Genomic DNA, 10,120 nt, shown 5'->3' with positions numbered 1-10,120 from the left:
CTTAAAGAAAATCCTTTTCCGTTGAAGATGGTGGGTCCAACTGGGGATATAGGGACCAATTTCCCATTTAAAAATATTTAATAATAACAAAAGGAATGAAATCAACACAATTGAATGATTTAATAACTAATGATAAAACTTCAATACCTATTTTAACTATCTCCTGGGATAAATCTCTTTTATGTGATATAATAGAAATATTTCATAAAGCATGTAACAATATAGATCATTTCATACTTTAATGAAAAGAAAGCATACATAAGAAACTAAATTAATTAAATAGTTAATTAATTTAGTTGATGAAAAAATCAATCACACAAAAGATCTCGTTATCTCATATATAATCACAAATCATTCAATATTTCACATCAATAGTGACAATGATATATCTCATTTCATAGCAAACTATAATGAAATATTCAGAAAGAAATAAGTTAACTATCTAATTCAATAACATAAAACAACAACACAAAGATAATGGTACCCGATGGATAAAAGCTTTATATCCGAAAAAGATAGCTTCTAAGCTCAGCCTTTCAATTAGATAACTTTTGTTCAAACAATAGTGCGAGTTCAAAAGCCACCTTCTCAAAATTCTAGACCCCTTTATAAATGCATGAAAGGGTTTTAAATAGGCTATTAGTATTACAAAAATAGAAAACTTGTAAACAAAGTTTCTAAATAATATTTTAAAACTATTAAACTAAAATCTCGGACAACAAAATGGTGATTAGTTATCACAGTCCTCATGACTATTTGTCAGACTCCTTTTCAATTCGTTCTTTGAGATTGCATGTGTTCACCATTGGCTCGAGCTGGGGGGAGATGTATCAGCTGCATATGCATCTATCCCACGAAGACTACATCATTGAGTGATAGAAGAAATTGAGTAGCAACATTTGAGAGACACCTCAGCGTAAACCATTGGCTATGTGGTTTCACTAGGAAATGCCAATAACTCTCCATGTTAGGTCTAGATAGGTTTTGAATATCTAAAGCTTTCTTCATAAACACATATTGCCATGATTTTTTTAAGATCTTGACATCTGGAAAAGTGTCCTTCGGGCATTCCTGTATCAGACTCACTTGTAATAGAGTGTCCTTAATGTATTCAATGAGATTAGAAGCAAGATTTCTAGCCCTCATAATGGCCATTTAAGAACTTTTCATCTTCATATCCCAATCATCAAGTACAATGTCCTTTATCGACTCTTCAATTCTAGGGAAATTGGCCGCTCTCCCCTCTACAATGTTTACCAATCTATGTAGTTCGATACATTTTCATCAATCCCTTCTTAATATGCCCTCAGATTGGACAGTTGAGTAACCAAGTAATCACTATTTTTGGCTAAATCATGAATCTGAGATGATTTATGACAAAAAATTAATTGTTGTTTTGTCAGCAAGGTGTCCAGTTCATATGCCTCCTTCTAGACCTCATTGATTTCAGGGCTTTCCTATACCTATTCAATCCTTTGTTGTAGGTGTTGAATCTGTTGGTCTTTCTCTTTGCTCTCTATTTCAAATTGAAGCCTTAAATTATCAAAACCTCTTTATAGATTAGTAACATTTTATTTCCATTGTTGCTCTATGGTTTTCTTTTCTTGTTGGAAAAGTTGTTCCATTTGAGCAAATATTTGATCCTTTTCTTTTATTAATAACTAAATTTTTGCGGATTTATCGATGGTGGCACTGGCATAAGCTCTTGCATACTTGGATAGCCTATTCAATTCTTCCTCAAGGCCAGATTGATCTCCTTTCCAAAGTATTTTGATTGGAGTCTCGCTAGGGAGTAAGTCTGGAGATTGTTCCAATTTCGTTTTCTTCCATGATCTGCTCATAACTACTATATTCTTTGGACTGTAAAACATGTCCAATGATGAGGACTATCTCAGTGGTAGGGAATGCATGGATTATTTCCATATCCTCTGGTGTAGTAGATTTTTTCTCTACTTTTACACTGATGTTCCTCTCACTTTCTTCAGTATTAACAATAATTTGGGGATCCTCAGCAGTGAATGAGGTCTCCCCTTTATCACCTGAAACCTTAGAGGCTTATTTATTACCTGTACCTAACTCTGTGTCTGGATCAATAGTGATTGCTACTAACTGTGTAGTAACTAACATTGGCTCTATTGCTTGCTGAATGGAATTGCTTGTGGGAGGGACTTCTTCAGTAGATAGTGCATGGTTGAATTCTTCCCAAAATTTATTGAATTGTCTCTCTTGTTCAAAAATATCAATTTTTGTTTCTATAACTGGTATTAGGGAAGAAGAGTTTGATGATTCTTTTCCTAATTCCTGCTGCATATGTTTTACCAGTATTTCTGGTAAATGGGCATTTCTCCTCTGACAATATTGTTTAAAGCTCAGCAACTCTGCAGAACTTAATCTTTCCGTGGCTAGCTCCTCAACGTTAGAGTATTTTGGAATAATCTCATATAAGTCATCGAACTTATCAGACTCACTTGAAAAAGGCCTGAGTTTCACCTGAGTCGTTACTTGTTTGTCAATTCCGTTAGTATCATACTGTCATTTTGGCAAAACTGGAAAACATAAAGGTTTAAATTGCTCAATTTCAAGCAAACATGCTTAAAATTGTCAAGGGCATATGAACCACAAGAAATAGGAAAGGGGGCCAAACAGTTTTCGTGGCATCTTTAAGCACTGTAGTTAGACCATAATCAACTATTTGATAGGTAATTTCCTTGGCTAGAAATTTATCGGGAACAAAGAGTGGCAAGGCATAAGGATGGGCTTAGCTACCAAAAATATGAATATAAGTAAAATTCTCTTCCCCAAACCATTTTCCAATAGGCTTTAGGACCGGTCTCTATTGGCTTCAACAGTAACCCTAGGGGCTTTACTTCGAAAGACTTCTTGGTGAATAGGGACCGTGACTTCGAGGAAAATTTTGTAAAAATTGGGTGGTACTTAGATTCCCACAGGATGTCAAAGTAAATATGAATTGGGGTAGAATGTTGATCATTCCATTTCCATCCTAAAGACAAAAAACAATAAGAGAAACATATAGAATCCATAATATAGGCACTCATGTAAAAGGGAGGAGTTGTCCCTACTAGTACACTGCGCTTTTGCCTATAATTACGAATTTGCATGCTCAGATTATTTGACAAAATGGTTTCCCAATCCATAATGTAGTTATCAAAAGTAGCCTCAATCAAGGGCACCATTCTTCTAAAAACTTTTGATTATTGGCTAAACCAAAAATATGACACATCATAGTAGGAACCTGGGAGAAAGAGCCTACAAGAGAAGCTAGTGAATACATACCCCTATCCTCGCGCTTGTGCTTGTTAGGATATTTCCTCCATTCTTTAATAAGTTTAACAGGGTTTAAATTCTCCTGCATGAATTTCTATACAAATTGAGCATCGTATCTCTTTTGGTGCGCTTGAAAATTATACATTCTCCTTAAGTCCTCGGGTCTTAATGATCCAATGAAAGTTTTCTTGGAAGTTATGAACATTCTATCTATTATATCTACATGATCAATAAACCAGCTCACCATATCAGTATATGGGAGGATCTTAAGATGAGAAGAAATTCTGTGAAGGAAATGATTGGCTACTTCCAACCATGGATCTGCGTGATTCATTTGAGAATCATCCACAATAGCTCCTTTGCGTTCACCTATTCTCGAATTTTCATTTTCAAATAATTGGGACATTGCCTCCCAACAAGATGAGCCTGCATTTGATGTGCATGTGGTATCTGAACTCAATGGAGCCATTCGTGAATTTCCTCAAGCGACAAGACTAACTCTGGTGGGATGGTAGACTTTCTTCTTGCTTTGATTAGTCAAGACATGTATTTATCCTATTAAAAAACCAAGTGAAAATAAGAAAAAAATACTCGAACGCTGGTAAAGTCATATCAAATAAGTGCATCCATAATGGAGAATCCCTCAATATTAAGTCGAAATTATTGCAAATTGATTGAAAACCTCGAGATTAGAAAACACATAAAGGATAATTAAATTTTCAAACATCCGTTCATGTGGTGCTGAGAGATGGCATTATATTGGAAGTGAATAGGTCGATGATTTGACAGTGGGTAGTTTTCCATATGCTTTTAGCGAAATGTGAAATGCAAAATGGCGAGTTTGGAGAATTGGTGAATTGCTGACAGAATGTGATAACGGCATCTGTCATCTAATAGAATGTGACTATAGAAATTTTAATTGACAGATTGTGATTTCGGATGTTTCGGTGTTTTAGCGAAATCATAGTTTTCAACATTTTGACGAAATCGGTTTTAAGGAATTTTGATGAAATCGGTTTTTGGCGTTTCGACATTCGAAGCTTCAACATTTTCTATAACATGTTTTGTGACATATCCATATGTTTATCCTTTTTATTGTTTTTTTGCTTTGTTTCTCATTTTTTTATTCTTTCAAGGAAAAGTAATTTTCTTCCTTAACTTTCTAATTTTTTTTTTTTACAAATAAAAGGAAATAAACCTAACTTAGGATATTTTATGCAAAAGGATACTATCCTAAAAACAATTTAAAGGGTCCCCATTATTCCTTCTATGATTTCTAAGGAAAATGGGGTGTTGTTGAATACTACAACACAACTGTAATAATTTAGGGGCTAAATTATTTATGTTATATAGATCACAAAAATAGGCCTGTTTAGGAACAAGAATTATGGAAGATACACTATTTCTTGTGATTGGAGATTCAAATTTGGTGAATCCCACCATTTACAATAATTTGATTAGATTTTTGAAGTACTTGGTTAACACCATACCAAATGTTTGCCTTGCATTGAACACCCTAACAAATTTATGGTTGAGCTGAGGCATATACAGTGGATAAAAAGAAATCATGTGGTACCTATGTTGTCTAATTGGATGTGGTTTGAGGTGAAGTGAGTCTTTGTAGGAATATCATAAGTGATGAAGCAATGAGGCTTTAGAATCCAAAATGACATGGTCGGGTCACTTCATATGAGGGATGAGTAGTAGAGCTCTAATACATATCCACAAATGAGTAGATTGTATACAAAGACAAGCTTAGTATGATGTTGAATGCATCCCTCATCGGAAGGTAATGGTGAGGTATTTATAGGATTAGGCTGACAATCTACTAAAGTCATAAAGGACTGTAGTTGAGACATAAAAAAATTGACCAAGAGGAGATGAATACATTCACCTTTGAAGCTAGAAGGAATTGGTTAGGTCATAAAGGAATTTGACCATAAAGGTGAATGGTATAAGGGAATTATAGGGGAAAATTATAAGATACATTAGCCTTTGAAGCCATAAGGACTTGACTGCCAACACAACTTGGCTAGGTCAACTCGAGGTGAATGACCCAAGAAAATTGTAGTATCAAATAGATCTTCTCCTTAGAAGCTAGAAGGACTTGGAAAGGTCAACTAAAGGAGATAGATGTAATTCACCTTTGAATCTAGAAGGACTTGGGTATGTCATAAAGGACTTTGACCAAAAAGGTGGATGATTCAAAGGAAAATTATCTCCTAAGAAGCTAGAAGAACTTAGATACCATAAGGACTTGGCTAGGTCATGACCAAAGAAGATTGATATGTTTTCCTAATGAGCCATATGGGGCTTTCACCAAAATCCCTCGATACTCATGTACATATGAAGAGTTACATTTCCATCTCTCAGATGGATTTATCTTATAGACATGCATCGACATGGCAAGCTAATGAAAGTTTCTTAAGGAAGGAGACATTTCAGGAAAGGGAAATATGTTATAGAGAATACCTCCCTCGCTAAGAGGGAGAGTTGATTTTTGTGTAGCATCAGGAGGTATTCCCACATACTAAAATGCCTCCCAAGTGATCCAAGGAAAATTATGAAAATGAAAAATGAAAAATATTATTTTTTAGGCTTTAGGTAAACCTCAAGTGTCAAGTTGATCCCATAAATGAATGGGTGTGACCCTTAGTCAAATTCCATCCCATTTGACTTGGGTAAATACACAATAGACTCCACTATTTGACCAATTTGGAAATCACATTCTATCTTCCATTCTAATCCACACATGTGAGAAAAAGAGAAATAAATATGAAGTTTGACTGAGTATAGAAGCTTCCATTTGACCAAGGTTGACCTTCCTCATTTGACTGAGTTTCATCTACTTCATTTGATTGAGATTCTGTCTATGTTTGATCGAGAATTTTGCATATTTTAACCATAAGAAAAATTATGAAATTTACCACAAAGAGAGACTATTTGACCATAGGTTTGATCGCATGAAGTCAAATGCAAGGGTTAACCATAGGTATGAATTTGACTACAGGGTACAAATTAACCAAGAAAAAAGGTTGACCAAAATTGACTATTTGAAAGCTTAAACAATGTTGATTAAGCTGGAATTTGACCAAGTTTGACTAGTGAATTGACTTTGATTTTGGCACAAAATTCTAATTTTTTTTTGGAATTATAAATATTATTGAAGAAAAAATTTCTCCTAGAAGAAAATTTGTTGGTTTTTTTCCAAGATTGGTTTTTCCAAGGTTATTTTTGTTGTCTCTATTGTTCTTTCCTATCTCTTTACGATCCTAGTATTTTCATTGCATTGCTATTGATATTTTTAATATGATTGCTTAATGATATATGTGACATAAGATAACTTTATTGGAAATCATTGGAAAGTAATTATCATATGAGAAGATCAATTTCTATAATGCATTATTGTAGAAAATCGAACCAAAATGGGTGTGAAAAAACTCACTTTACTCTATTTCTCTGCCTCAAGCTTCCCCTCTTTTGGACTCTCTAGAATCGACCCAAGTATATCCTAGTCTATTGAAGTAGGATGCTTCTCCAGTTACAACTCAATTGGAAGCAAGAATATGTAGAGTCTCAGATTCCTATCTCTTCTCCTCTTATGGAACCAACTATACCTTCAGAGTCCTCTCTCAGATAAACTCCATTAGCGAAATATGTAACAAAAAACCCTTCGGAGGGCCACCTCCTTAGGTGATGTGATTTTTACCATATTTTCTCCCCATTTCTGATTGTCATTTAGATGGTTCCAATCCTACTGATTTAGTTCCTTGTATCAATTTTGGGACAATATTTATTGGTATGCTTAAACATCTATTTGGGATCTCTTCACCTGTTCCCCTTCCCCTCTTCTCCCTTGTTCCCTCCTCCCCATCCCTTCCATCTTATTTTGTCCTATCTTACCTCTCCCTTGTTCCCCCCCTATCCCATCTTCTATAACCCTGCCCACCCCCCTCTGTCGCTTTACAATTTATGCTCTTTTGGGCATTCTACTCCACCCCTTTCTCAACTTCCTCTAACTTATCAACTTTAGATATTGGTGGGGGCTTGGGGTTTCTGGTAGAAACCTCCCATCAAAATTGTTCAACAGGATGAAAATTTTTTCTCTCCAAGGCTCAGAGCCAAGCCTCTCTCAAATTTCAACTTTGAATGAAATATCCAATTCAAAGGGTGCTTAGAGCATCAATCCCTCTCTTTGTTGTAAACTTCATCTCCTTTCACTAAATTGAAAGGGTATTACCAACCCCATAATAAGACTAGAAATCAAAAGACTCATAGAACTGCACTCTCCTTACATTTTTCTTCTCTAAGAAATGATGCAGGAAGGGGATAAGGCCATAAACATAATTAAATATCTCCTTTTGGATTGGGATTTTTTGGAAACATATGTAGTTGGAAGATTGAGAGGTATTATCTCTAGTTGGAATGTCCCTCAGATGTGAATCTCCTCTGCTTGGTCTATCAATTTGGGTTTATTTTTGACCTCCATGCTTTTGAATTGGACATGTCATTTTTTTGTGTTATTCTATATGGTCCTTATATTGAGAGGAAGGAATTTTGGACCTCCTTTTCTTCTCTTCCTATTTTCAACTTTGGAAAGGTTCTTATAGGAAGGGATTTAAATTCCATGTTTGGAAACTCTAGATTCTAAGGTACCTCTGCCAAACCAGATCCTCTCTCAGATTTCCTCCCAAAACTCTTCCAAATTGGACAAATAACATATATGTTGCAACAAAATTTCCAAACATTTGGACTATTTCATTATCTTAGATTCCCTTCTTGACATCAACCTCAAGATTAGATAGTGGACTTCGATGGTGATGACTCAAATCATTCCCATGTTTTTCTAGAATTGGATCCCTTTCCTGTTAAACCTCCCAGTCCTTTCAAATTAAATCCCTCTCAACTCAAAGAACCCTCCCTTATAGATCTATTGAAATAAAATTGGTCGTACTTCTCCTCATACATAAAAGAATCCCCAATTATACAATTCCAACATAATCTCAAGTGATCAAGGGTATGATTATCGAGTGGGGGAAAATTAGGGAGGTTGACTCTAAGGCCCTCTCTGGCATCAAATTAAATATTTAATCCATTTTTTATCTGTAAACCTCCTCAGAGGTGCCTAAGAACTTGAAGGATAGAATTTACGAAATTGAAAAATCTAGAAGGAAGATCCTTTTAGACAGGGAGAAGGAATGGAAAATGAAAATTGTTCCCTTTGATGACAAGAAATTGATGATAATATAAAATTATTTCATTGGGTGATTAATCATAGAAAAGCTATCAACAAAATCATGGGCATTAGAAACTCTAAGGGTTGCTTAGCTACCTCCTTCGTGGACATTGTTGCAAAGGGTTGCTCATAATTCAAAGTTATCTTCTACCATCAAAACACAACCATCATTGAACAGATCTTGGTTGTAGCAAGGATGTTCCCCAATCTCGTTGACAAAGAAGGAAATGATGCCATAATGGTTGAGGTCACAAGACAAGAACTTGAAAGAGTCTTAGACAATTTTAATAAAGGAAAAAGGCATGTTTTAGATGGAATTTCGATTGATTTTGACCTTAACCACCTTGATTTCATTAGTGATGATCTCCTCTCAATCATTAAATACTCAAGGACCATTGGAAAGATATCTCCCCTTTCAACTCAAATTTTATTGTCCTCATCCCTAAAGCTAACTCTGCTGACTCTTTTGACTTATTCAGACCTATTTCACTTTACAATTCCATCTACAAAACCATGTCCAAGACCATTTCTGTCAGAATAAAGGAGGTCCCTTTTGCAAACATTTCCCTTGAACAATTTGGTTTTCTATTAGATAGAAAAATCCATGATGATATTGGAATTATCCACAAAGGTCTGCATTCCATTCATATACAGTAACAAAAAGCCTTACTATTCAAAGTTGACTTCTTAAATGCCTTTGATAGGGTGAGTTGGTTATACCTCGGACTTTTGTTAATCCATCTATGGTTTTGTCATTATTTTGTCTCCTGAGTCATGAACTATATTAGCACATACTCTTTCACCCTCCTGATCAATGGGGTGGCCTCCCCCTTCTTTCATAGTGAGAGAGGGCTATGACATGTTTATCCACTCTCCCCTCTCCTATTTTTATTGGTGGTAGAGGACTTAATTAGGCTCATTTTAGAAGTAATTCAAAGGGATAGGTTTAAGGGGATTATCATTACCCCCACTTATCTTTCACACACGTCCTTTTTTTGGATGATGTCCTCATTTTTTCCGATGGTATCTACACACACCTTCATGCTTTAAATAAAATCATGGATTTCTTCTATCAGGCCACAAGAATGCAAATAAACGCTAGGAATAATTCTATTATTTGGTGGGGATTTTCAGGAAGAGAGAAGAGCAATATTGAAACAATTTTCTCTTCCTTTGTTATGAAATATGCCATGGCATAACTTTATTTTAAAGCTTCTCAACTATTAAAAGTCATGCTAGTCCTAGTTATTGGAAAATTTGAGAAAATAATTAAATTTGTGACCAACACATAGTTGTCAAGAGCAGTGAGTATAAGAACGTTTGTGTCTAAACAAAAAACTTGGATTTTAAGACTTATAAGTTTTAATAATAATTAATTCAACCAACTAGAAATTATTTTGCCCATTTTATTATTTGGAAAGTCTAATTATTAACCACTATTTAATATACCTTAATATACCCATTGCATATTTCCTTTTTAGTATATCCCATTACATATTTACTTTTCATAATTGACTTACATCCTTCAAACATTTATTTATTTCTTTCCATTTACCAAAATTACTTGAAATTCTAACTATGAACCTTATCCATTACTTC

This window comes from Pinus tabuliformis, chromosome X (genome assembly GCF_031772625.1).
Source record: "Pinus tabuliformis cultivar Carrire ecotype Pingquan chromosome X, CPIR1, whole genome shotgun sequence".
NCBI lineage: Eukaryota > Viridiplantae > Streptophyta > Pinopsida > Pinales > Pinaceae > Pinus > Pinus tabuliformis.
Note: the sequence above shows the minus strand (reverse complement) of the source record.